The following is a 27,713-nucleotide window of genomic DNA, read 5'->3' as shown; positions in this document are numbered from 1 at the left end:
TGCACGAGGCACCCTTGTGTCCTGAGACATTGCACACTGTGCTCTTGTATCCTGGGTCATTGCACACTGCACCCTTGTGTCTTGGGACATTCAACGTGGCACTCTTGTGTCTGTGCATTCAGAGCTCTCGTTGGCCTTATAAGGACAGCAAGCAATTGCACAGTGGAAGAAAAAGTACATACAAGCTTCTACCTCCACAGTGTCATCCAACAAAGAAAAAAAAAATTTCTAGCAACATAGTCTTCTCTACATACCTTGTGTAGAGTGAAAATCAAAGAGAGGTACCTTCAAGTACCCTCCTGTGTTGCTATTGCTGTCCTTTCCATATATCTAAGTATAAAATTCACTTGGTCCACATACAATCTAAAGGCAACCCATTTAAATCTAATGCTAATTTATTAAGAGGTGGATTCTGTTCCCTCTCTCTTTGATATCCCACTAGATATACACTGAAGATAGAACAAACTAGCCCTGTCAGATAGGTTATGTTTGTTAGGTAATCCAAAATGGACTTCTACGCCACCATAAATCACCATACATCACTCTTTTCACAAACCACATCCATCCTTTCAAAAAATTATTAAGAAGATAATACTTTCTTTGTAGGTGTCTTTGTTTTTAAAAACTAGTTTATTGATAGCAGATTTTCTTCCTAGTTTTCTTCATGTTGACTTATTTTCAATGGGATACACAGAAAACTAGAGTTCCCCTTAGCAAACAACCAAGTCACTGAGAATTCTTGTACTTTCCTAACGGGATCAGGAAAGCGTGTGAGAGTGACCCCTGAAAGGCTGCGTGATGACTTTACAGTCAAGCCCATCTTTGTTTTCAGCCTGTCCTCTGAGGGTGTTAGGGCATTTACTCAAACAGTCTGCATATTTCTGGCTAGTCTGTGCTTCAAATTTGAAGCAACATTCACTGTGATAATATTTTTCTAATGCCAAAAGGAAAAAAAAACATTATTCTGAGGAGGTAGATCAATAGTTAAGGTCGGGACCCCTACCTCAGTTTCCATGCTTTCAAGAACTCAGAAGGGATCCTTTTGCCTCAGAAGCCTCTGCCTGCTTCTTCCTTTCGTGTAATTCGCCTTTGTTCAGTTATTTTGTGCCACCCCCAGAGTGTTTTCAAATATATTTCAGCCCCCCAAGCAACCGCATTTCAGTTGATTGACTTCAGGGAGCTCTAATGCTGGCTGGGCATTTTGCTGCAACCCCATTTAGACTCGGCAGGAACAGCAGATTTAAAAGGCAGATTACGTTTTTAGCTTTTTAAAAACTGCTTTATTAGAGAGGCTAAAAGCCACAGAGGTGGTAAGCTGAGTTCTTTTGAAATACAAGCAACCTCATGACATCCAGGCAGCAGTTCCTCACCCATGGTGTTCCTCCTTTGGGTTTCAATGACAGCAGGGACCAGCTGCCCCCAAGGATTTTTCTTAAGGGTCCTTGTGGCTCCAACAACAGAATCCCTGAAAGCACCAAAGGAGGTTCACTTAAGGGTTGGAGACCTTTGAAAATCAGCTCACCCCTGGGCTTCTGGCAGGCCATTTTGTGTGAAAGGGTTGGTTATATACTGGTCTCCACTGAATTGCAGAAATGACCAAGGTAAAGAACCATGATGAGATTGTACAAAAAACAGTTGGAGTGGACGAATGCCTGCAGGCCCGTTTTCTAAGGCTGAGAATAAGTCTGAGAATATAGCTAAAAGAATGCTGGATGGATGGATGGATGGATGGATGAATGGCTGGCTGGATGGATGGATGGGTGGATGGATGGATGGATGGATGAACAAATTATTGCTCCATAGGCTTGTACTAAACTATGTGACATAGTGTATTGGGCTGTTCCCTTTTGCTCACTTTGGGCTCTGTTTGAACTGTCCCAGGTGCTGCTACCTAGAAAGTCTCTGACAAGAAAGAGATTTCTGTAGCATCAATATGATTCTGCATATAGAGATTTAGAGTGAATACTATCACATGTAGGGGATGTGTCTTAGAGAAGACTGCTGCGATTCACTCTGGACCTAGCTTACAGACTGAAGCAGTGTGGGCATAGACGCTGGATTCCCTCTCTTCTCACAGAGAACACCCATCACAAAACAACGCTATGCTAGGTTCAAAAGCAGACCTAATGTCCCTAGCAGTCTGTGGCACCCTGGATGAAACAAGGACAATTCCTAGGGATGTATACGGACCAATTTGGAAACCGATATGAACTCCCATGGGAGGGCCCAGCAAGACATGACAGAAACAAGTCGACTGATGGAACGTCAAGTTATCACGTGCAAGTCCAACCTGAACAGGGCATTGGGTACCCAGCCCCAGAAGATCTCACCCCTATATCAGCTTAATATCTATGCTATCAAAAATGTCAGCAGCAAATAAAAAATACGAATTTTTCATGGAATCTCTTGATTCTTAAGCGATAGACCCAAAGGTGGATTAGATGCTGTCTGGGCCAAACAAATGTGTTTATAGAAAAATAAAATTAAAATAGGCCCATCGGAGCTGGGGTGGCGGCTCAGTTGGTAAAACCATCACTTTATAAGCAGGAGGAGTTCCCAGAATTCGCATTAAAAATATTATTAATGAAATAAAACAAAATAAAGGCCAGGGTGCCGTGATACACACCTCTATTCCTTGTCTTAGTTGGCAACAAGATTCTTAGAGCTCACTGGCCAGCCAGACTACCCCAATTAGTAAGCTCTAGGCTGTTTAGAGATCCCGTTTAAAAACAAAATAAAATATAATAAAATATAATATAATGTAATGTAAAATAAAGGTATGTAAATGGTGTCCTGAAGCACAAGTTTGCTAAGGTGCGTGTGCGTGCGTACACACACACACACTACACACACACACACACACACACACACACACACACACACACACACTGGACTGTGGGTTCATGTAGCCCCAAAACTGTAAGCATTGAAGGAGGATTCCTCTTATCTTTTTTGAACTACCTTGCTAGCATACAGGATGCAGCCGGGGGGGAAAACAAAGAAAACCGTCTCACCAGGGCTCTAAGAGGGCATGTGACAAATTGCAGAAAATTATAGCCAACATTTGTGGTTGCTGGTCTTCCCCGAGTTACACACTAGCAAAGTCCTGGGGGAAAAAATAGCAAACTCCAAAGATCAAAGTTTCCGTGCTGCAGAGGGGACTTGCTTTTGTCTGGCGCCTCCTACCCCCAAGCAGTTTTTTGTCAATCACAAAGCAGTCCTTGCAAAGTTCAGGGCTGACATTGTCAGAGGCTAATGGCGCCTTTCCCTGCTTGCTCCGTTCCCTGTACTAGCCCTCTCAGACCTCCGGTTCCCTTCGGGCTGTTTACATACAATTTCCTTCTGGGTGGAACTTTGTTTTTCCTTTCCTCCTTTTGGGGCTGTTGATTTTTCTTAAAATAGGAGGTCATTTCAGGCAGAACTGTGTTTTCGCCCTTTCCTTCCTCTACGGCTGGAACTGTCTCGCCTTTGGACAGAAGGAAATTTCCACTTTGTTTACGAGGCTAGGTTCGTTTTCTTTGGATTTCCCCTTCACTTGCGGGGTTTGGAGTTTGGAGTTCCTCTGATTATCTAGGATCTTGAAAATCACTTGGAAGGTGGTTCTTCGGTTGATTTGTTTACATTAGTAACTCCGCTGTTTTAAAATGCGCCTCTAACTTACTCCCTTGTATCTTTCCAGTGGACCTAAGGGCCTACATGCACATCTCTGAGTTCTAACCTGTTACCTTGTCTTCCTCCCAGCCCTTAGCTTTTGTTGTCAATCTGGATCTTTTTTTCAGCCAGTACCTGAACCAATTCCAGCGTGAGTCATAGTCTTATACTTTTGGAATGGAAAAGCAATTTTCTCCTTTCTCTCTAAAACGCAGCCATATCCCATTCCTAGGATCAGCAGACGTGGTGGGATCTCTTTTTTGGATGCTATCCTCAGAGAAGGTAGGTCAAACCCTACGGAGAGTAGTGTCAATGTGCACCAAGGGGCAAATGATCTGATTGGACTTCATTCAGGGTTTCCTCAGGATCTGTGGAAGAATACATCCTAAAATAAGAATGTAAGATAGCACATTAGCTGAAAAGAAATATTTCCAAGCACGTGTTTTCCAAAGCTAAGTAGAATAATGAAGAATCTTAGAGGTAAATCTTAGGATGTCTTTAGTAAGTTTGAAACAAAAAGAATTATTAATTATGAAGTGGTTTCGTCAAGACCACTGCCAATATGTGGTTAGAGGACAGGGCCACAATCACAGAGACACTGAGTTAGACGGAACCAAATGACCAGATGTCTAGTGTTGACTGCTCAGTACAGTGTCATTTCGTCCCACTAACGTTTCCCAGGCGTTGGTACTGGATTGGAGGTGGGTGTGTGTTGTGGAGAAAGTGTACTGATAGAGAAAAAGGCAAAGATAAAGAAGAAGGCAGATAAAGACAGAACAGGAAGCAAGTCCCCCGGCACACTAGGAGTCTGGGTTTAGAACAAATGCAGGTTTGCTGCCTTGGTCCTGGCTGACTGGCTGTGGGTAAGTTCCTTCCTATGTCTACCCCTCAGATTTCTCATCTGTAAAATAAGAACAGTAACAGATCCTGTTTCAGAGAGTTAGTGAAAGGGAATGTGTTAGACACACTAACTAAGCTCTTGTCACAGCCAACAAGAAGTCTTTAAAGTGAGAATAGACATCAGGCCCTGCCTTTACTAGAACACTCGGAGAAGTGGGTCTCCTGACGGTCTTCATTTTGCCCATGAAAAAAATGAGGGATTCAGAGAAAATGAGCCATTTCTCCACGGCCTCAGAGCTAAGTAACCAGGCCAGGGTTTCTTCCCCAGAAAACTGGCATCAAGCCTGAGCCCTTAACCACTTTACAGTTTTGAACTTCATTTTAATATGGGGTGGGGTCTTCACTGGGCTTAGATTCAGTTCATCCTTAACTCACTTATTTGCTGTACATAACTGTGTGTATCATGCCATACATTGTTTTCAGCAGAGATGCTCAGAGACGGTCAGTCTGCTATACATAAAATATCCACATAGGCACATATGTGCCTAGACTTATATACACAGCAGGTGAGCTATAAACTAACACTTTAAGAATATTTTCCAGAGAGTAAAAGGAGAGAAGGGTTTCTAATACACATTTTCTTTAGGGTTAGACCAGAATTAGCCAGCTCAATCCTAATTGCCGCTGGGCCTGGTGATGCCTGCCTATGATCTCAGTACAGGGAAGGCTGAGACAGGAGGATTGGGAGCTCCAGCCAGGACTGAGCCACACAGTAAGACCCCCACATCAAAACCAAAACAACTAAAACAAAACAAAACTCATCCCACCTAGATTTCTGGGTAAGATCAAGTAAATACACGTGATTTCAGAAATCTCAGAGTTGCATAGCTTCCATTCCAAAAGGTAGGAATTGGGCCGGAGAGATGGCTCAGCGGTTAAGAGCAGTGACTGGTCTTCCAGAGATCCTGAGTTCAATTCCCAGCAACCACATGGTGGCTCACAACCATCTGTAATGAGATCTGACGCCCTCTTCTGGTGTGTTTGAAGACACTGTACTTATATATAATAAATAAATCTTAAAAAAAAAAAGGTAGGAATTGCTCTAATTGATTTAATTGATTCAGTGTCTAGAAGAGCAGGTTTTAAACTGTTAATGAAAAACCAAGAGATCAGTTTGTTTTGTTTTTGTTTCATCAGAGGGATGAGATTTGAAGAATCGGCTGAGCCATGAACCCATGGGATCAGAAACAGAAACGTAAAGCAGGCCCAGGAGTTTATCACAGTGATGGATGCTCGAGCCATCAGAAGGTAAGTTTTCAGGCTTATGACCACGTTCTAGTGCTCAAATGCTGCTTCTGTTTGCATTATATACTTGATGCCAGATTCCCTGGGACCTCATTTGGTTTACACAGAGAAACCACGTTAGCAGGACATACAAGTGACATGGGATGAATTGGTTTTGTGCAGAACACAGGCACAAGGATTCCACGACCTGACCTAGGTCACACAGCTGTTCACACGCCGAGTCAGGCTTATCGGCTGCCACTGCTTTTACCAAACTCGAGTCCACTGGCGTTTCCAATGATCCTGGTGTGTCACCTTACCTAAACCAAGGTTTTGCCAGAGCTTAGGAGCTAGCAATGGTGTTTATAGGAAAATACTCCAGAGCAAGAGGTGGCAGCCCATGGCTACTGCCATTCCAAACCACCCCCGAAGGTCCCAAAGCAGAGTTGGAAGAGAGGAGGTCACTGGCAGGGGAGGGAAAAACTTCCAAGTACAGAAACCCCAACACCCCCACAGCTGGCTCTGCGCATCCCAAGTTTTATTTGGTATTAATACCGACTGGCTCTTGACTCAAACTGGAGTGGTCGCACCCTGGCGCCACACCGAACCCTTCGGGTCTCATTCTTTGGTGGTTGAGTGAATTTAAGAATCATGTGAATGCTGCAGCGCTGATGTGAGAATTCAACACAAAAATAAATGTAGAAAGGCTTAACGTTTTAACTGACACGTGGGTGTTGGCTTTTTCTGTTTGTTTCACTTTTGTTGTGTCTGTTGTGCTGTTGAGAACTATACCTGAGGTCTTGCACATGCTAAAGGAGCTACATACACAGAAACTTCTCAGTGAATGCCACTGCCTTTGGTATTCTGGTTTGCTTTCCTGTTGCTATGATAAAACTTTCTGACCAAAGGCAACTTAAGGGAAGAAATGTCTTCCAGGTCACAAACCATAGAAGGGAAGTTGAGACAAAAACTCAAGTAGAACTGAAGCAGAAATCATGGAGGAATGCTACTTTCTTACTCAATCTATAGTTCACTCATAGGCTGATACCTTGCCAGGTTTTTATACAGCCTAGGTTCTCCTGTGTAGGGGATGGCACCACTCACAGTGGGCTAGGGCCTCATATGTCAAACAGGGATAAAGAAAATGCCTCACAGTCAGGCCCACATGCTAATGTGATCAGGACACTTTCTCAGTTGCTGGTCCTTCTTCCCACGTGGTTCTAGGTTGTGTCACATTAAGAATGAAAGCTAGTCAAGGCACACAGCTGGGATTTCAGCTAAACTGCAGAGAACAAGTTCACTACCACAATCCCAGACTCCATTTGCTTTTGTATTTGTATTGTTCATCTGTCTGAACTGCCTTTTCAGGGTTGATCCATTCACACCCTCCCTTCCTCTCTCTAGTCAAGCCTCTGCTCCAATGGTATTTTGAGAACCTTGCCTGGCCACCCAACATAAAACAAGATCCTTGTCAGTTTTTGTAGCTCTAAGCAGCTAGGTGTCACCCCACACTTTGGCAGGCAAAGCAGTCACACACAGTTTGACTTTTCATTTAATTCCTCATGGATTGCTTTCTCTACTACCACAAAGAAAGCTCCACGAGGGTAGGACTTTGCTATAGCTTACAACATTTTTTTCTAAAGAGCAGTCAGTGTCCTGTCTTGTTGCATTAATATTTCTATTAATGAGTAAAATACTATGAACAACTACATCTAATACATCAGCAAATGAAATCATAACATTTCTGAAAGTGACTTTAAATGTTCTCCATGAGATGAGACACTGTCATCATTTTATTTTGGAGGTAACAGTCTCCAGAAACTTCTATAGAGAGCACTGGGCTAAAATCACAGAATCTATTCCCCCAAAGTAAGCCAGGGAAGTAAGTGCTTCAGAACTGCTAAAGATCCTGGGAAGTTGAAAAGCTAACTAGGCACTCTGCTCATTCACTTCCAGCTACAGGACTGTGTCTCCTGTGGGGGTCATTAATCAATCCCATTAAGTTATAATTCCTCTCCACGCTAAGAAAACACAGTCCAAACAGAAGTAAGCATTTCCTGCACTTGCCACTTACCCCTAAATATGAAGGGTGGCTGTCTAAAAACTTCAGTCTTCCTGAGATTAGCTGGAGAAAGTCTGCACAATATCCACTGGATGTGTCCGGAAAGAGAACGTGCCAAGTGTGATGAAGGGCAAGAACAGGACTTGATTCTGACTGCTCACGTTCGGAGCCGTTTCGCAAGCTCAGATAAAGCAACGCAGAGCTACCCAGGATGACAAGACTGAAATAAAACAAATCATTTGCAATGTGATTTCCTGCCAAGCAGTGTGCTAAGCTGTCCACTGTGGATAGTTGTTAACTAACACAGAACAGACCTTGCGATCCTGAATGGCAAATCCCTTCATACGACAAATGACATTGTGTGGATATGAATGAACGGGGGCCAGAGGAAAGCCACGTGATATAATGGAATCACTGGCTCAAGGGTTGCAGCTGAGGAAGACAATGATGTACTTCATCAGAGAAGCGCAGCTTGATCTGGTATGATGGGCTGAAGGAGTAAGTGCCCTCTGGGACAGTCCAAGTCACATTCATTAAGGAGCTTCAAGCAATGCAGAGAGTGGCTTGCTTAAAGAACAACACAATCTGACCTTTAAAAAAAAAATGAGATAGCGTCTCATGCAGTCCAGTCTAGCCTCAGGTTTGCTGTGTAACCAAAGATGACCTTGAACCTCTGCTGCTCCTGCCTCCACCCCCTAAGTGCTGTCATTATGAGCACGGGAGACTCCATAGATTTATGCAGTGCTGGCAATCTAACTCAGGGCCCTGTGCACCATAGGCAAGCAACGTGCCGTTTAATATAATTTGTCGGGTGCCTGCTGTCTGCAGTGTTAGAGGCTGGAGGTTAAAGAGCCAAAGACTCACAAGACATTCCTGTCATTAAAGAAGAGCAAAGCATCCACTTAGATAAGCCCTCGTTTAATTTGGTCTTTGTAAGAATCTAGGAAGTAGAGAGGTTCTATATAGACATCATCTTAGAGCTAAGGAAGCTGAAGTTCAGAGTGGTGAGTGATGGGCCCAGATCGTCATATGAATGAAGCTCAATGTGGGCCTCACCACAAATCTTGGCTTTCACTGTGGCCTCGTCTTGCCAGTGGACCCACCTTGAGACAAAAGCCTCCTCTCACGTGTACTTTTGAGGTCTATTAATATCTACCCAGTAACTCTAAACTTTTCATCCCTTCATTATGTCATTAAGAACTCAATTTTACTTTTTGTCATAAAGACGCTGACCACGTGGAATGGAGAGATGGCTCAGTGGTTAAGACCACTTGCTGCTCTAGTAAGAGACCCAGGTTCGATCCCCAGCCCCACCTGGTGGCTCACAACCATCTGTAACCTCAGTTCTAGAGGATCCAAAAGGTAAAACATTCACAGGTGTAAAGCAAAATAAATTGATTAAATAAAAACATTTTTTAAATTTATTTAATACTTAATAATTATTCTTTGGTTTCCGGGCAAACATCCCCTTCCCCCCTCCCCTTCCTTATGGGTATTCCCCTCCCAACCCTCCCCCCATTGCCGCCCTCCCCCCAACAGTCTAGTTCACTGGGGTTCAGTCTTAGCAGGACCCAGGGCTTCCCCTTCCACTGGTGCTCTTACTAGGATATTCATTGCTACCTATGAGGTCAGAGTCCAGGGTCAGTCCATGTATAGTCTTTAGGTAGTGGCTTAGTCCCTGGAAGCTCTGGTTACTTGGCATTGTTGTACATATGGGGTCACGAGCCCCTTCAAGCTCTTCCAGTTCTTTCTCTGATTCCTTCAATGGGGGTCCTATTCTCAGTTCAGTGGTTTGCTGCTGGCATTCGCCTCTGTATTTGCTGTATTCTGAAAAATTTTTAAAAAAAAAAATTTTTTTTTAAAAAGACTCTGACCACGTGGCAAAGACTTTCACCCATAGAACAACTCAGGACTTAGATTCTAGACAGCTCTGAAATGCCCAAACAATTCAAGGTCCTTAAATTATAGTTCTTGGGTTTGGCACCCAGTCAGAACCAGTGTATCTGTCTACTGTCCTTGGGACATCGTGGAGGCCTTCCACCCCCATCCATTGCCTTCATCTGGCTTCCCTTTGTTAAGCACTTCCCATTCAAATTTTCTTCCCTGACATTTCAGTGTGTGCATGTTTATGGTGTGAAGTCAGAGAAAACTTTCAATTGTTATCCCCAGAAAAGCCACCTGCCTCTATTGAGATGACTTCTCACTGGCCTAGAGTTCCCAAGGCAGGCTACAGTGACAGGCCAGTGAGCTGAAGAGACTCCCCTGTTTCTACCTTCTTGGCTGTGGGATTACAAGAGCACAGCACTGGACTTTTATGTGTATTCTAGTATCAAACTCAGGTATAAGCTTGCAAGGCAAGCGCCTTACCCACTGTGATGGTTTGGATATGTGTGGATTAGGCTGTTGTAGTTTTCTACTGAGTTTAATCACAGGACATGGCCTTCCTAAGATCTCCTACTCCAGACATAATCCTTCTTACCTCCACTATGGAGGAGTAATTCAATTTCCCCATAATAATCTGGATCTATCGCTCCTCCTAACACTGTTATTCCTTTCTTAGCCTGTTGGTTTAAAGGCATTAGATGTCAAAATAACCAGGAGGAAGTCTGAGCTTCCAGTTCAATGTTCCTAGCAGGAACACTCCCTCCTCAGGAACCAAAACTTCTAGGCCAGCAGAACCTAGGGTGATGAAGCAAGTTCCAAGTAGATAAAAGCTCAAATCTAGACATGGTGGTAAATACCTTTCATCCCAGCATTCATTAGACTGAGTCATGCTGATCTCTGGGTTCATGGTCAATCTATACAACAAATTTCAGAACAGTCAAGCTTAGGTGGTGAAGGACTCGGGAAACAAAAAGTTGGTGATAATGTAATAGAACAAGTGGCCCATGTTTCAGCCCCAGCAAGCAGCAGAACTTGGCAGCTTCAGCCACATGGCTCTAGCTTTAAAGATGTAAGAATAGAAAGGACAACTGGGACAATTGATACTGGTCAGCTGGAGCTAAGAAATTAACAGAGATTAAGAGACCAGCATCACTGAAGTGAAATCATCTGGGAAGTGTTTTCTGAGAGCACAAAGAAGCTGTGTTCCAGAGATAGCCAAGGCTTTACCATGTGCTTCAGCAGGACTTGGTAATATGTAAGAACTACCCAGGTAGTTTAGTTACTTGTTTTGAAAGCATGAAGGGGTCATGGAGAGCAGCTGAGGCTTGGCACTGTGAGATGCATGGAAAGTCATTGGTGTATCCTCAGTTGCAGTTGATGGCCCAGGAATAAAGGAGTCATGCAAAGGAGTTGAGGCTTGGTATCATGAAGGGAGCCTATGAGAGCCTATTGGTGAAGCCTAGTATCATGGAAGACTACAGAGAATTGGAGAAGCCAGTACCATGGGATGATCACTAAGAACAGCAGCAGCAGTGGAATGGAGTCAACCAGAACATAGAATGTTATAGAGGGCAGAGCTGAAAATATGACCCAAGGCCTTTGGAGGAACCCAGAAGATCATGTGTGAATCCCAGACATTGGAACAAAAAATTGCGAAGCTGAAGTTGCCTTGGATAGTCCAAAATGTCAGAGACGGGATACCTGTTGAGGAAAGCTGTTAATAGGGATTGGAAACAGCCCAACAGAACAAAATTTGTTTCTACTGAATACCAAATCTGCCAACAGCAGTCAAAAAGCATGAAAGGAGTTGGAAATCTGAAGAGTACTTTGACATCAGACAAAGCTTGAGGGCGGAAGACTTGACTTGCTGACTTGCTGAAGCGAACAGAGTACTTTCTGCATCAGAGATGCAGAGCGTGGAGTTTGTCCTGCTGGCTTTTGACCAGTATTTCCTCACTATAATGTTTTGGAATAGTAATGTATATCCTGTGATCTGCTTTTTGATTTTGATTTTGTAGGGGATTACAGTTAAGTAATTGAATGAATCTCAAAGAGACTTTGAACTTTGGACTTTTAACATTATTGAGATTGTTATAGACTTTTGAAGTTGAACTAAATGAATTTTGTATTATGCTATGGCTAGGAATGCCCCCCTATAGACTCATATGTTTGGACAAGCCTATGGGAGCCAGGGAGTGGAATGTGGTGGCTTGAATACACTTGGCCCAGTGAGTGAAACTATTAGGAGGTGTGACCTTGTTGGAGTAAGTGTATCACTGTGAAGGTGGGCTTTGAGACCCTCCTCCTAGCTGCCTGGGAGACAGTGTTTGCTGGCTGCAGTCCAATAAAGATGCAGAATTCTCAGTTCCAGCACCATGTCCGCTTGGATGCTGCCATGTTTCCTGCCATGATGGTAATGGACTGAACCTCTGAACCTATAAGGCAGCCCTAATTAAATGTTGTCCAAAGCACACACACACCATAAGAGATGCCTGGGTTGTGGTGTCTCTTCTCAGCAATGGAAACTCTAACTAAGATACACTCACTGAACCAACTCCCAGCCTCTCTCCTGACATTTCTAGTCCTTAGAGGTATTTACTTCTTTACATGGTGGTCAAGGTGATTCTTCAGCTTCTCCCTCTATTCTAACAAAATGTCCTGTTTCTTACCTTAAATTCTTGTACATATGTATTTTTATATCACCTCTGAACTTAAAAGACCCTTGGAAACAAAAGTCTACAACCATATATGTAAACTCACCAGCATAAATTCCTGAACTTAATAAATATTCAGACGGTTAGACTAAGAGATCTTCGATTTCCATCCCTCCCTGTGGAGAATTTCTGCCTACTCTTACCTCCCCAGGATCTTTTCTTACCTGTACCTTGGCATTATTTCTTTAGTACCATATTTGGAAGTGTTTTTCTGCCACAAGTGAAGCCTCACAACGTCTTCAGTTCATTCAGCAGTGTCATTGGTGATCCAACTAAGATGGTGATAGATAAGATGGTGATAGATGAGGTAAACTTGGCAGCTGATGCTTGAGGGAGGAAGACTTGCCTGGCTGACTTGCTGAAGCTAACAGATGCTTATCCTCAGTCCTGAGTCTTCACATCTACTGTCAAATTGGGGGTGTTACACCAACATACTAGAGGGGGGGGATCAAATCAGAGGAAGCATCAGATTGCGAAATTACCTTATTTTCACCTAGAAATTAGGCCAAAACTTAGTACAGTGTCACCTGCCCAGACATAAAGCTCCTCAGTAAAGGATCCAGGCATCCCTCCTAGACTTCTGAAGTAATTTTTATTTTGCCTTCATTACCCAGAATAAACTATCTAGACTAAAGAGAAACTCATATTTCAGGTCCTTCTTTTACTAAGTTGCAAGCTCTCCTTCTGCTCTCAGATCTGTCGAGAGCATTGGACCTCACTAAGTGATGTGTCAATCACACTGGCTCCAAGGGATCACCATCAAAAGAGAGGGACCATGTCTAGCTCCCATGGAAGTACTACTCTCCTGCTTAGGCAAACCCATAAATGTGTCAGCCCAGAGTCCTCTGACATCTGGTAAAAGTAAAGGATCACACCCAGACTTATATAGGTTGAAACTGGTGAGCCTCTTGTGGGTCAGATAACATTACATTTGCCCAAGCATAAACTGATTATTAGAAATAAAACCATTTTACTGGAATCCTTTGTGGCCATGTCCCTCATTGGCTTCCTTTAATTAAAAATGAAATTTTTTCATGTGATATATTTTGATCACTGTTTCCCCTTTCTCATCTCTTTCCAAATCATCCCTATCCATCCAGTTGTATTCATTCCCCGCCCCCCCCAGTCTCCTCTCTCTCATTTTACAAAGTAAACAGACAGATAAAAGAAAAACAAACAAACCAGAATAAAACAAAACAAACAGAAGGGGAAAAAAAAAGAAAAATCATCCAAAGCACACACACACCATAAAAACACAAAATTGGAAACCACAATATTATAAGCAAAAAATCAGTAAGTTTTTTTTTAAATAATGTTCAAACAATGCAGCATGAGACAAAAATAAAAAGAAATAAAAATTTCAAAAAAAAAAAATTCCATTGAGTTCGTTTGATGTGGTCATCCGCGCTGGGCATAGGGCCTGCCATTCAGTTGGTTTACTTTCCCAGGGAGACTTCTTTGGAGAAAACTAGTTTTTCTTTGCGAGCAGTTTGCTATTGGAGTTAGCGTCTGGATTAGGGATGAGAGTCATGTCCACTTCCCCCTTTCAGCTCTAGGACCCCATCCGGCTTGGACCTGGGCGGGTCCTGTGTGTGCTGCTGCCAGTCTCCGTGAGCTCATACGTCTGTCTATCCTGTTGGGTCTAGAAGGCTGGGTTTCCTTGGTGGTCCCCTTTGGCTCTTAGACTCTCTCAGCCTCTTGTGCAGCAGGGTACCCTGAGCCCTGAGGGGAGGATCTGATGGAGTGGTCCAGCTGGCGATCTCTGCGTTTGCTCCCATCTCCTGCAGCAGGATGGCTTCGACCTCTCTAGTTTGTCCTTCTACTTTCAATTTTCTGTTTTGCTTTTGTCTGCATTCCTTTTATCTCATATTTATTTGCTATAAGACGAATATTTTATACTATATTATAGTATAGCATTTGAAAGAATTCACAGGTATAAAGTCATTTTTTAAAAAACAAAACAAACAAAAAGGACAAATACACTCCAGTCACACTGTCACTTGCCTAAGCCTGAGTTGTACAGAAAGACCCTGCCAAAAAATAAGGTGGCCTTGTTTTTGAAACAAAGACAAGTTAAATAAATTCAATGTACAGAAACAAGTTAGACTAGAAAAGTCCTCCATTTGAAATGAGAAGACTAGGGTTCAAACCCAGCCTCTCATCTGTTCTAGAAATGACTTTGCCAATGGCTGTGTTTCTGGAGTTTTTGTGTATATTCGTAGAACTATAGACCTCTACAGCAGGGAGGAACCTGAGTGAGGAACCCTCAGTGTGACATCAGTCTAGACCCTACCTAAAGGTTGCTCTGGATCGTGACGAGAGCCAGTCATATCAATAGTCTCTCTCCTGTCTTATAGGGTGTAGAACTAGAGTTTTAAAAAGGTTACTCATTGTCAGAGTCCGGATGTGCAGGGCCGGACGTGCCTGAGGGAGAGCCAGAGATAGGACTTGCCAAACCAGCTATCAGCCCCAAGGACATTGACCATCTATAGCCACCCCCTCCCCTTCCTTTACCCCCCTGAGTGAGATGAGCCACCCTACCTGCCTGCCGAGCTGCTAGAGAGCACGTACACCTTGCTGATGTAATTTCGAGACGAAAGTAACTGTGCACCATTTGAATTGACCAATCATGTGTAACCGCGCGAATGCCCCTATATAAACCCCCGAGTTTGGAAGCTCGGGGTCGATTCCTCTGTCTCCTGTGTGGGATACGTGTCGACCCGGGATCCCGCTAAGACCCGGGATCTCGTTAATAAAAGCTACCTCCTGCTGTTACATCAAGATGGCTACTCGTGATTCCTGGGGGCACCCCATCCCACGATTGGAGTGAGAGACGCGGCTCCTCGTTTACGCTCTTTCAAGGGCAGGCGTCATTTCTGATCATGGCACATTCTAAACGTAAACTGATTTTATGAGCCAAATGTAACCGGGAGGATATTGTAGGCTGTCTTTCCCTACTGCTTACATCTATACCTTTTAAGATCTTCTTAGGGTTTTTATTTGAGGGAAGTACATTAAATACTTCTTCAATACAAACAATAGTGCACTTAAGAAGCAGAACAACCCGGGACTTCCTCCAGAGAAAAACACTGAAGAGCATGAGGCGAGAGCTTCCTTAGCTTCTAGAAGATAAAAGAGTAAAAGGAGAGACAGAGGGAGGGAGGGAGGAATGAAGGGAGGGAGGGAGGGAGGGAGGGAGGGATGGAGGGAGGGAGGGAGGGAGGGAAGGAGGGAGGGAAGAAGAGAGGGAGGGAGGGAGGAAAGAAGAGAGAGAGGGAGGGAGAGAGGAAGGCAGGGAGGGAGGGAGGGAAGAAGGAAGGGAGAGGGAGGGAGGAAGGAAGGGAGGGAAGAAGGAAGGCTGAAACAACTCAAACTAAAATTGAACATTACAGCATCAAGAAGGTTCTGTTGGTTCTAGGGGCATGGGTTATTATTTATTTATTTATTTTTCCTTGTCTTCTGGCGCTCAAAGTGGCATCCAGAACAACTCTATTTTTAACTAGGAAAAAAAAAAAAAAAAAAGCAAAGCGAGTGTTTAAAATCCAATTAAAAGCAACGCTGAGATGAAGATGTATCTACAAGATATGACCATAATCCGCACGTCCTTTCTGCCTTCGCTTCCACATGGGCCTTCTGACAATGCACCTCTGGAACTCTACCTCCCTCTCTCATGGTGTGGTAAACATTTTCTGTTCCTTTAAATGGCCACCAACTACCTCACCAGGCTACTGGGTGCTCATGTAACTAACTCTTCCCCGAACCTTAGACATTTGAAACTCCCATTAAACTTGGATGTTCATCTCTTTGTTTATTTGTTTAACAGCACCTCTAGTTTTCATGTCAGAATTCCCTGCGCCCCGATTTTTGTGGTCATTTCTTTTGTGTGGAGCATAAAACAGATCAGCAAAACAGAGCTGCAGGAGACAGAGCGGCAGCTGGCCCTGTGGGGAAGGGGGAGGGGAGGCCAAAACCAAACCAAACAGACACTCTCTAGCCTATGCCCTCAGGTCCTGGACTGATTCACTGACGCTTTAATTTGGATTTACTTCAGCCACCTTCTCTAACTCTGTATCCTAGTGGTAGGGTGGACATAGAAAAAATATCTGCAAAGATTCCTAGGTTGACTGTAATTGTGTGTTTGTGTATGTTTGTTTACAGAAAAACTTAGAGGCAGCTAGAAGGGTTCTAAAGGACTTGGGAGGTCCACTTGTTTTCTGTTTCCGTGCTCTGTTCTTAGGATATTTCTGTCAGTGAAGGGATTTTCCTTTTATTCCTCAAAGTCTTACCTCATATTGAAGCTATATTTTTAAAAAACTTTTTTTCTCTCTCATTTATATAGAAATCAGACTGACATGCACCACAACATACCAGCACTCTGGGTTATTACAAACATTTCATTTTTATCTTGTTCTATCTCTTGTGTAATTATAACCTGGAGGAGGCTTGCTTCTTCAAACTCCCGAGGTCACTAACCAGTCTTCTTTTCTGGATTGGATCTGATTGTATTAATCAACTCAGAAGCAGCAGCAATGGAAAAGCTTAGCGTTGAAGGCTCTGAGGGGAAGGGCTTTACATTGTGCATAGGAAGAAAACAAGACAGCAAATGTGAACTGTAGTTGTTCCCCACAACAGAAAATCACTCTGCTGAGATGTTTGTCAGAGATGACAAGCATGTGTCATTGGTTTCATTGTTGATTTGTCTGTTTGTTTTAGTACGTACTGTATATAAAATTTCTGAGTTCTGTGCTGTGGCAAGGAAGCATTTTGACGAGGAGAGGAGAGGAGCCCTGTCTCTAGCAAGTGCAGGGCTTCACACCCTTCTGGAACTTTACAGCTGACAAACTTCCCATATGTTACTGTTGCAGCATCTCAGTGACCGGGGTAGGAGCAGGGATAATGTTCTGTTTTTATGGTAATGAAAAAGACCCATCACCAGAAAATCCTAGCTCGCATGGACACATTCCCATCCCTAGTCCAACCCTGCCAACTCTCAGCTGGAAATGAGGATCTTCACCAAGTGGTCCTTTACTTGGTGCATGTTCTGCAGTTTCCAGCTGTACTTTACTTTCATGAGTTTTATTAAAAAGACCTCCCAGGTAGCTGTCAGATGGGAGCTTCCCACACTGTTGCCTGGCAGTGGCCTTCCCTAGGTGCCCATATTTCCTCTCTTCGCTCTGCCAAAGTCTACATTCCTTTCCCTGTTCCCATACACGGTCTGACCCCAGGCCAAGGTGGCATCTTTCTCGGTCCCTCTGAGGTCAAAGCTGGTGCTGCCCTGTAGATTCTTTGGTAGTGGGCATCTGGGGACAACTGTGCCTGAGCCATCCAGCAGGAGCCCCCTACACCTTACTCCATAATGGTCCAGTGTTCCTCTGCTCACTGGGAAAAGACCCACCCGACCCTGCGTGGGCGGCCCAGACCTTCCCACCGAGTGTGTGAATTGGGGCCCTTAACCAAAACAGGATGGCGGTTACATGTTGGAGATAATTGACCACCATTTTACACACACACACACACACACACACACACACACACACACACACACTGTGTGTGTGCTTCATTCAGTCAAAGGTGTCAGGATCCCATCTAAAGGTTGTTGTTTGGATTCTAGAACCAGAAAATGTGAATGTTACTTTGTATTTTCTTTTTTTTTACTATATTGCTATTAAAAGACATGAGGGGTGAGCCCAATTGTAAAAAAAGAGAGAGAGAGAGAGAGAGAGAGAGAGAGAGAGAGAGAGAGAGAGAGAGAGAGAGAGAGAGATTTGCATCTAATTAAAGAAGAAAGAAAGAAAAACTCTTTACCAAATGTCTGGAGTCCTTATGGAAACCTGTGAACCACAGTGAGGAAGGACGACCTTACCAGATGGGCAAGGCTAGAGTACAACAGCGCCGTCTACTGGACAAATCCTTAGCTCACTGGCTACATTCCATCCAATGGCAGTGAGGAAAACATGGCTGACACTGGACCAAGGAGCAGGAAGAAAGCCTTGGAGGACTGACCCTTTCCAAATACAGAACATCCGGTGAGAAACAACAGCTATTGGCCATCGTTTCCAGAAGTACAGACTACAGGGTTGCTTTGATAAAAGAAATACTCCCCCCAACAACCCAACCACTTTAACCTGTCTACTGTCAGATCTTTGAAGCTGCCCCTCTGCATTTACTGAACACCTCCTCGCCTCGCCACCCATGCACTCATTCCTTTATTCATTTGCTCAGCAGCAAGCCCTGTGCACAGCATGTTGGTGAGGCTAAGCGAGACCGGGATTAGTCACTGGTTGGGCTTCTAAAACTGAGTCTAGTCTGGAACCTGATTCCTAGCCTTCAGCAACTTCCTTTTGTTGCTAATTTTTCCTCTCCGGTTCTCTGTGCTCTGCTCAAAGGTAAGCAGGGTGTTAGGCTGTGTAAAAGAACCAGGCTACATATTAACTTCATATTGGATTTCTTCTCCCATGTAAACTCAAATCCTTGAAATCTTAAAACTGCTATTCAAGAACCATTCTAGCCAAGCAGGAATAGCCGTGCATGCTTGTAACTCCAGCCCATAGAAGACAGGACTGAAGCTGAAGAATTGTGAACTACAGGCCAGCCTGAGGTGTGTCACAAGACTATGTCAAAACAAGCAACAGTAGCAAAAAAAAGCAAAGAATGATTCAAATACCAAAATCTTTTAGTGCTTTCCAAATGGCTAAGTGGGGGACAAAAGAAAATGTGTCCTTCCCCCCAGCCATCAAAGTCAACAGCTGCAGTTCTAAATGACCAACAGGGTAGAGAACAAAGAAAGCTTGACTTTCATTAGGCATCAGTATTTCATGTTAACATACAATTTTAAAATTCCCATTACTGAGGTGGGGAGATGGTGCGACAAGTAAAATGCTCACACAAAAGCATGAAGAGCTGAGTTTGGATGCCCAGAATCCATGGAAAATGAAGTGTGGCACTGCTCATTTGTAATGTTCGTGCTCCTGGGTGAGACAGGAGACAGAGACAGGAGAATGCCCAGAAATTCACAAGCAACTAGCCCAGCATGCAGAGCAACAAACAAACAAGAGAGCATGCCTCAAACACCATGAAAGGTGGGAACCAGTGCTAGACACTGTCCTCGGACCTCCAGAGGCACGGACACTCACACACACGTACAGGTACACGCACTGTAAATACACATACACATCATAGACACATGTAAGCACACCCCGAATGAAAATTAACACTGAAGAATGAATGAATGAGTGAATGAGTATGTATAAAATGTATAGTCTAGTCTTTAAAATTGAGTAGACCACAGATACCATGAGAAAGAAAAAATAATAATTTTAAGAAAACAAGATGCCTCTCTACATATATTAGAGGAAAATAAAAGTCCACTCCACACGTATTCATCGTTAATAGATGATATTAAAGTATGACAGACACTAACTACCCAGGGTGTCTTGACACTCAGGTGAAGCAGTAACCAAGCACAGCCTCAGTTTCTTACTTCTCTTATGTAAATGAAGTCTAACCAACCTCAGAGTCTGACTGTCTCAGACTTGAGGCTGAGGAAACAAAGAGGTACAAGGGCATCGAGAGACTGCATGGTGGACAGAATACACTGAAACATGCTTTGTTGGAAAATGCCGTAATGCCTGTCTAATACCTTGTATATTACATTTCAAGTAAACAAATTTATTGACAATGAAAAGTCTGCCCAAGAGGCGTGGCATGATGGTACACACTTGTGATCTCAGCATTCGGAAAAAGACAGCTGGGAGCTCACAGGTTCTGGGCTAGCCTTGACTACACAAGAAGCCTGTGTCTCAGGGGTTTTTTGTTGCTATTTTATTTGATTTGGTTTGGTTTGGTTTTTTGGCTTGCTTGTTTTTTTGGTTTTTTTTTGTTTTGTTTTGTTTTGTTTTTTTTCCATTCTAGGTAAACTGAGCTTATGCTCTTTTTCTTAGCCTTATCTTGGTAGTTGAAACATACTAATCAGGAAAAAAATAATGTAACTTGGGAAAGTATGGTCTTTTCCCAGCAACACAAGACTTCTGGCTGTAACTTACGCTCTCTGGTTGCAGTGTAAAGCTGTGCTCCGATGCCGGCCGAGGGTAGAAGGAGATGGAAGAGAGACAGGGAGCAACAATTACTAGGACAGCAATCACAACAGTGCTAGAGCGGCCAATCCGACTTCCGTTTATAATCATTTCTCCATCATAAACAACTGAACATTGCACTGACAGGTTGTCTCCCACGAGCCATGGGCTCTCCAGCTTTTTACTGAACAGGTGACCAGGACACAACGATCCAACGCCTCAGAGTCACGAGGCAGCTTCAAGGGCTCTATCTCTTGTCTCTTCTATTTCTTCCACAGAGAATTATGGGCGAGTTGAACGTTTGCGGGTGGCTATTAATTAATGCCTGTGCCGACTTCCTTTATTAAAAGAATCACACAGTCAAGCGGTAACCGAAAGGTCTTGGCTTACGTCTCTAGCTTGGGAAGGGATGTGGAATCTTAAGGAAATGACAGCAGATCTTTTAAGAAATGAGAAACAGTTGTCCTCGTCCCTCCATTCCTTTATTTTATTCTGTGGAGGAAGACTCCGTGAAGGTTCTGCTCCTGCCTGGCCCAGGATTAGTTTCCTTATGGGCTGCGCTGTCTGTCCCAGAGGGTAGGAATTCTCTCATCTGCGGTGACTCCTGTCCTCTGCTGTAACTTTCTGGAGATCAAAGGGCCTCTCCCCGTGCTGTCACCAGGAATGACAGGCCAGCACTGTGCAGCACAGCAGATCAACTCATACTACAAAAACTAATAGGACCTCTTCCTTAACTGGTTGAGCAAAATCAAAGAGATGTTCTTGAAGAACTTAATTTCACCCTGCAGGAGAAAGTTTTTCTTGGGCCCCTGGTAAATTAAAATTAGGCTCTGGTATAATTGCTTCAGGGTTAGCCATTTTACGACTATATCGATTTTCTTCCTAGTGTGCCTGCTTCTTATCACTATTTAAAAATAGATGTTATGTGAATGTATTAAAAAAACTTAAAATGAAAGGAGAAAAGGAATGATTCTCAGTTAATGTGAATAACAGACTTATAGTTTTCCAAGAGGCTGAGGCAGGAGGATTGAAAATTGAAGGTTAGCCTGACTGCATAGCGAATTCCAAGCCAGCCTGGGCTACGTAGCAAGATCCTGTCACCAAAAAATATAAATAAATAGAAATAGAAAAAAATAAGTAAAGAATAAATAACATTAAGTAATTAATAACATAGCCATGAATGAGCCTTAGCTACTACTCCACCTAGGAGTAGTGCTGCTCCATCAAATTGCAGGACCGGGTGACTGGTTTTCTTCAGCTCATCCTTATTCCTTTAAGACCAGCCCGTCTGAGGCCTCATCAACAAAACCCATGCGTTTTAAAGCTTTCAGTTTTTACACAGGACCTGGTTCTACTTTGCTTTGTGGAAGAAACCAAACCCTCTGAGGCTTTTTGTTTTGCCTAATACAGATTAAACCATTATTAATTTTTAAGTGTAGCCAAGTAGGGATGACTCGTGCCTTTAATTCAAGCACTTGGGAGGCAGAAGTAGTCAGATCTCTGTGAGTTTGAGGTTTGCAGAGCCTGCTTCCCTGAGAGAGTTCCAGGACATCCGGGGCTGTTATACAAAGACACCCCATCTCAAAGAAACAAAAACAAACAAATAAAAGAAAAAAGAAAGGAAGGTAAGTGTCCAGACAGCTAGTCTGAGTCCATACAGCTAGTCTGAGTCCCTAAAGCTAGTCTGAGTCTATACAGCTAGTCTGAGTCTATACAGCTAGTCTGAGTCTATACAGCTAGTCTGAGTCTATACAGCTAGTCTGAGTCTATACAGCTAGTCTGAGTCCGTACAGCTAGTCTGAGGTGCTCAGCTTTACACAATATACCCATGCAGAGACATTCAATATGCTGCTATTTATAAAAGCAAGTACCCAGAAAACAACAAAATGAGTTTGCTATCATGAATTTGGAATAAAGTGTAAAAGCTGAAAGTTATAAAAAAAAAAAAAACTATGTCTTTACACAGTAAGTTACATACATGTGTTCACAATAAATATGTTTCAAATATATATATATATATATATATATATATTACAAGTCCACTTTAAGTGAATGTTCCCTTTTCAAAAAATAATGCCTGATATGAAGTCTAAGAAAATGTACATAGAGAAGAAACTTTTATGGAAACATGTCAAAATGTTAACCATAGTCCATAGTTCTGGATACATAACTGTACTCGATAGCTAGGGCTTTAGATGAGATGAAGTAGCCTTATATTTTATATGACATGTAATGTTTAGAAGTAAGCATGTATTTTTTTTCTTTCCTTTAAAAAGCTATTTCCACTCAGGGAGAGGTAACTCCTGACTATTGAAACTATTTTTTTTTTAAGCAAGGTTTTGTTTTCTTCAAATGAAAGTACTTACATGAAGTAGACGAAGGAAAAAAAAATCTATGACAAATACAGTCAGTTTTAAGTAAAAAGACAGACTAAGGAATGGAATGCTCGAGTCCACTGGGGTCCACAGTGTATCTGGGCACAGAGCAAGGGCACATCAAAGCGAGCATTACAGAGTGGCTTTCATCCAAACGTTAAAGGCCTTCTTTTTTTAATGACTGGACCAAAACCCAAAATAGGCATCCCTCAGCCCAGCGTAGGAGCCACTAACCCACACGGCTTGGCTGTAAATAAATCCCAAGTCCGCTCCCTGCCTCGCCCACAGATTCTTGTACTCGAAATGACTTCGATTTATAGATAGTTGTTGTAGACAGATGAGAGCCAGATAGACAGAGGGAAGAAAAAAGAAACGTGGAATAACCCCTCAGATACAAAAACTGGTCCGTATGCCAAAAGTTCGTATTCACTGAAGCCGACTTGTCAGGGTCACAATCCTGTCCCCAACTCCTGTTCTGTTAACTGTGGGTGTTAATTTTATTTTTATTATTATGCTTTTATTTCTGGTGTTATGGTCAGTATGGTGTCATCAATATGCACACACACACACACACACACACACACACACACACACACACACAAACATACTCACATGCACACACAAATGCTTATGGGACAAACAGAAGGCCAGACCTGGCAAATATCAAATGTCCTTGTCTCATATCCAAAATATTCCTCTTCCAGTTGAAAATATCTACACCATGGCTTCTTCGGGTTCATACAAGAGACAGCACATTAAATTATCAGTCTTTAAAATGTCTAATTTAAGACCTCAGAGAAGCCATTGTGTTAAATGTCACAAAAGACTTTCACCTTAATATTCAGTGCTTGGCTGGAGAGGATTCTCTGCCAGCGAATTTAATTTTAAATTGTTTCCAAGTAAACTCAACAGATCCAACAGGATGAACTTTGGGGAGGCGGCAAGGTGGCTTCAGAGATGGGAGAGTTTTAAAATCCAAATATGAAAGGCTATCTATAACACACCCAGGGATTTAATCACTCTCTGTTCCAACTGTTGCTAAAGGCTCTCAACCATGCTTCCCTGTGCAAGAAAATTCATCTTGGAATTCTTGTCCTCTTTGCTTGCCTGAGACCTCAAAATATCGAGCCTCATATGCCTAGAAACAGCTCAAACATTCCTTTCTAGGGGTTGTCATTAAATCCCTGTTTTCTGGATACAGGCGCTAAGGGTGCAGCCACTGGTCAGGGTCACTCAGTGAGTTGGTGCCAACGCTGGGAATACAACCCAGACTTTCTGACTCCCTGGCCTGTCCCCTGACCAGCAAGCCACATGCTCTTGACCAGTATGAAACGGGCTGTCTGTCTCTGTGTTCCCTCAGTGCTGAGGCAAAGAAATGTCAACGTATCTATGTCTTCCCTTAACCTTAGTAAGTCGTTTATTTCATCAGCCAACAGGCAAGTTTCTCCAGATCATTCCTCATACTTGGGGAAGAAAATAAAACCCTTGAATTTTTTTTTTAATCTAATTCGTTAAGGAAAAGGCTATTTTAATTTGGAAGAGGAAGAAAACCACTTCTTTCCCCCATCGTATCACATTGTGTAACACATGGGCGGTGTAGCCACAGCGCAAACCGCTTCCTGTACTCCGCCGATGGCGGGGTGTTTTGCCAGCTTTTCCATGTGGCCTTGTACCGGGGTCAGGCCTCCCGTGGTTCCTAGTGAGGGAAGGTCCCCTTTACAAGACAGGCATTGACGTGGCCACCCCGCCAGCTCCTTTATATCTTCCTTGCACAAGAAACACAGGCCACTCAAAATGGAGTCACAGGTGACTGTCCAACAAGATTCCAAACTGAGTCCAGGACGACTGTACTAAGGACACAGGGATAACAGTATAGCCCTCCCTTGTCAGTGACCACAACAGGGGAACCAGGGTTATCACCTTGAGCAGTGGATTGGGCTGGCGTGGAAACTGCCCCAATTTTTCGCACAGCCGTGAAGTTCCTTCTCAGTATTTTATACCTATGGTGTCTGATCATAAGACTTCTTTCTCCAAACGGGTTGATTTGTTATATTCCAAGAGCCTGTTGTCGTCTTAAAGACAACGTTCAAACCCTGGGTTTGGCTTTTAACCATCTGGTTCTAGCTTTCCTTCTTCTGTTGGCAGTTGGTCACATCCAAATGACACTGGTCCTAGATTCTGTGAGCAGGTTGTGTAACTGCTACAGGAGGTTGAAAAGAAAATAGAGTATTACCACGGCACCTTTCCTCTCTACCCTGGCTCTGTTAAGTCTCCAGCCTTGGCCAAGTCGCCCTCCTCACAGTCATCTCAAACCTTCATACAGCCTCCCAGGCAGTGCCTTCTCTGTGCCTCCCAAATGCCGGTCTCGACTCATGAGAGACTCTGAGGGCTAAATCCATCTCATTGACATCTCAGAACAAAGTCTTCAATGACTCGTGGGTTTCAATGACACATCCGTTTTCCTAGAGTCTTTAAAAGTACAATGAAAAACAAAAACAAAAGCAAACAACAACAAAAAAACCCAACCTGTCCTTCTAGTCTCACACATGATTCCAAACTCAGTGTTTTTTCTTTCCTCTGCCTCCTCTGCCTGCACATGCCATCAAGCGCCATGTTCCCAGAAGAGGAGACATTTGCTCAGTGTGTCTGTCAGTTGGCACTTGGTGTACCCAATGGAGAGTGACACATTAATTTGTTTACTACTCTCTGCAACTTCTGAAGAAATAAACTTCATTAACTCTTCTGATAAAACACAATGACTATTATTTGTCTTTCTCATAAAATTAAAGAAAAAAAATACAACTTTATACCCCTGGGGTTTTGTTTTGTTTTGTTTTACATTTCTCTTGCATCTATCAGGCTGATCTGGAGATGGAGGGATCTGCTGTTGGCCCCTGACTTGGCGTGGAACTGACTTAGTAGAAGTCCTGGTGATACCCAAGCATACCTTTGCTTGCCTCCCCGAGTAGACTAAATAGTCCACCTTTCATTCACCCAGTAAATAAACTCCAAAGACAGAAATTTCATTCCAAACAGTCTCTCAAAATAAGAGACTTAAGAATATTGAATGAGGGGTTGGGGATTTAGCTCAGTGGTAGAGCGCTTGCCTAGGAAGCTCAAGGCCCTGGGTTCGGTCCCCAGCCCCGAAAAAAAGAACCAAAAAAAAAAAAAAAGAATATTGAATGAGGGGCTGTCGGAAATGATTCAGCAACTTAGAGCACTGGCTACTCTTCCGAAAAACCCGGGTTCTATCCCCAGCACCCATGGCAGCTCGCAACGATCTGTAACTCCAGTTCTAGGAGCTCTGATGCCCTCTTCTGGCCTCTGCAGGCACTGCATGCACATGTGCACAGATACAGGCAGGCAAACCACCGCCCATACACACAGAGGGGAGGGGAGGAGGCGGGGAGACTACTGCAGGACCTCTCAGCAGCCGCGACTCTAAGTTACAGGTAGGGTCAGAGAAGGAGCCTCAGGCGGAGTCAGGCTGTACGAGGAAATGAAAGAAAACCTAAATGCATGTGTGGGTGTGGTGAAGTAGACGTATGTGCGCCTTGAGTGCACAGGAGTCCTCAGAGTCAGGAGTGTCAGATTGACTGGAACTGGAATTACGGATAGTTGTGAGCCACCACATAGAGAACCAAATCCTGGGTCCTCTGCAGGCACAGCTGCATGTAGTCTTAACCAGTGTCAGTTTGTACCTTTTCCGTTTGCCCTGTGCCTGGAAAAATCCTCTTTGTAGAAAAAAATCTGATAAGCAAAAGGTATATGAGGGGGTTGGGGATTTAGCTCAGTGGTAGAGCGCTTGCCTAGGAAGCGCAAGGCCCTGGGTTCGGTCCCCAGCTCCGGGGGGGGGGAAAAAAAAGAAAGAAGAAAAAAGTATATGGAAAGTGACACGTTTGGGTTTTTTTGTTTTGTTTTGTTTTGTTTGTTTGACTGATTGATTGATTGATTATTGATTGGTTGATTTCATTTTTTAAAAATCTGAAAAGACTGGAGAAATGACCCTGCGCATACTAGGGTCTGTGATTTGCCCAAGCCTCCGACTGCCCAAAGAAATCAGCCTGCCATGAAAAGGAACAGAGGCAGCAAAAGGAGTTTAAAACTGTTCTCACTCATTACAATGCGTTTGGGGATGGATACACTTTCATGTACGTCAGACAAATCGTCCTTTCTGCTTCATTTTCTGAAAATAGCATTTGAAGATCACTTTTGGAGAGTCACTTGGTGGGGAAGTTTACTTCTTCTCCCGACAAGAAAGGCATATTCACAGCATGGATCACAGAGCCAGGAACAGTGCATGTGAAGAGGGAATTTAAAGTCTGCATAGTCCAGGGACAGACTCATATTAAGAAGCTAAGCCCCTTTTCTGAGGCAAGATATATTTTAATTTAATTTTTTTGATAAGATATACATACTATAGCAGTCATTTGAAGTGTACATTAAATGTTATTAAGTTCACAAATAATGCCATGCAGCCTTTATTGCTATGACACGCTAAGCTTTTCATTAGTCCAGTAAAAACTATAAATAAACTCTGTCTCTCCTGCCACACCCTAGAAGTCTATCTTTCATTCCTTTCTCTTGAATTTTACCTCTTTCGCCCAGACAGTGTTGGCCCCTTTGTATCTGGCCTATTTCATTAAGTGTGATGTTTCCCAAATCCATTTAGGTTGTTGTAGACAGGAAAATTACATGCCAAGAGGACCAAACCTTTCCATATAAAGAATATGTTGGCCCATGCTTTTTGTATGTGCAGCGTTGCGTCTGCCCTGTTAAGTCTGCGGAGGAAAGAATGCTGTCTTTGATCTCACCTGACATTGGTTACCAT

At 43.3% G+C, this 27,713-nt stretch overlaps 2 long non-coding RNA genes and 1 pseudogene across 2 annotated transcripts; 1 reads left to right on the top strand and 2 right to left on the bottom strand.

Moving 5' to 3' along the window:
• Positions 1–1,185: 1,185 nt before the first annotated feature.
• Positions 1,186–27,713, bottom strand: LOC147994739 (uncharacterized; annotated as a pseudogene).
• Positions 2,962–12,698, bottom strand: LOC103692052 (uncharacterized). The gene is made up of 5 exons (XR_015685941.1): positions 12,600–12,698; positions 9,458–9,664; positions 8,152–8,427; positions 7,850–8,057; positions 2,962–4,036 (listed from the first exon to the last, which is right to left on the bottom strand). It is a non-coding gene; the product is annotated as an uncharacterized LOC103692052 (long non-coding RNA).
• On the top strand, positions 3,428–12,525 carry LOC147994740 (uncharacterized). Its single transcript, XR_015685942.1, has 3 exons — positions 3,428–3,933; positions 5,689–5,799; positions 11,090–12,525. It is a non-coding gene; the product is annotated as an uncharacterized LOC147994740 (long non-coding RNA).

This window comes from Rattus norvegicus, chromosome 4, assembly GCF_021556685.1.
Source record: "Rattus norvegicus strain SHRSP/BbbUtx chromosome 4, alternate assembly SHRSP_T2T, whole genome shotgun sequence".
Classification (NCBI taxonomy): domain Eukaryota; kingdom Metazoa; phylum Chordata; class Mammalia; order Rodentia; family Muridae; genus Rattus; species Rattus norvegicus.
This window is presented reverse-complemented; position numbering and strand designations above follow the sequence as displayed.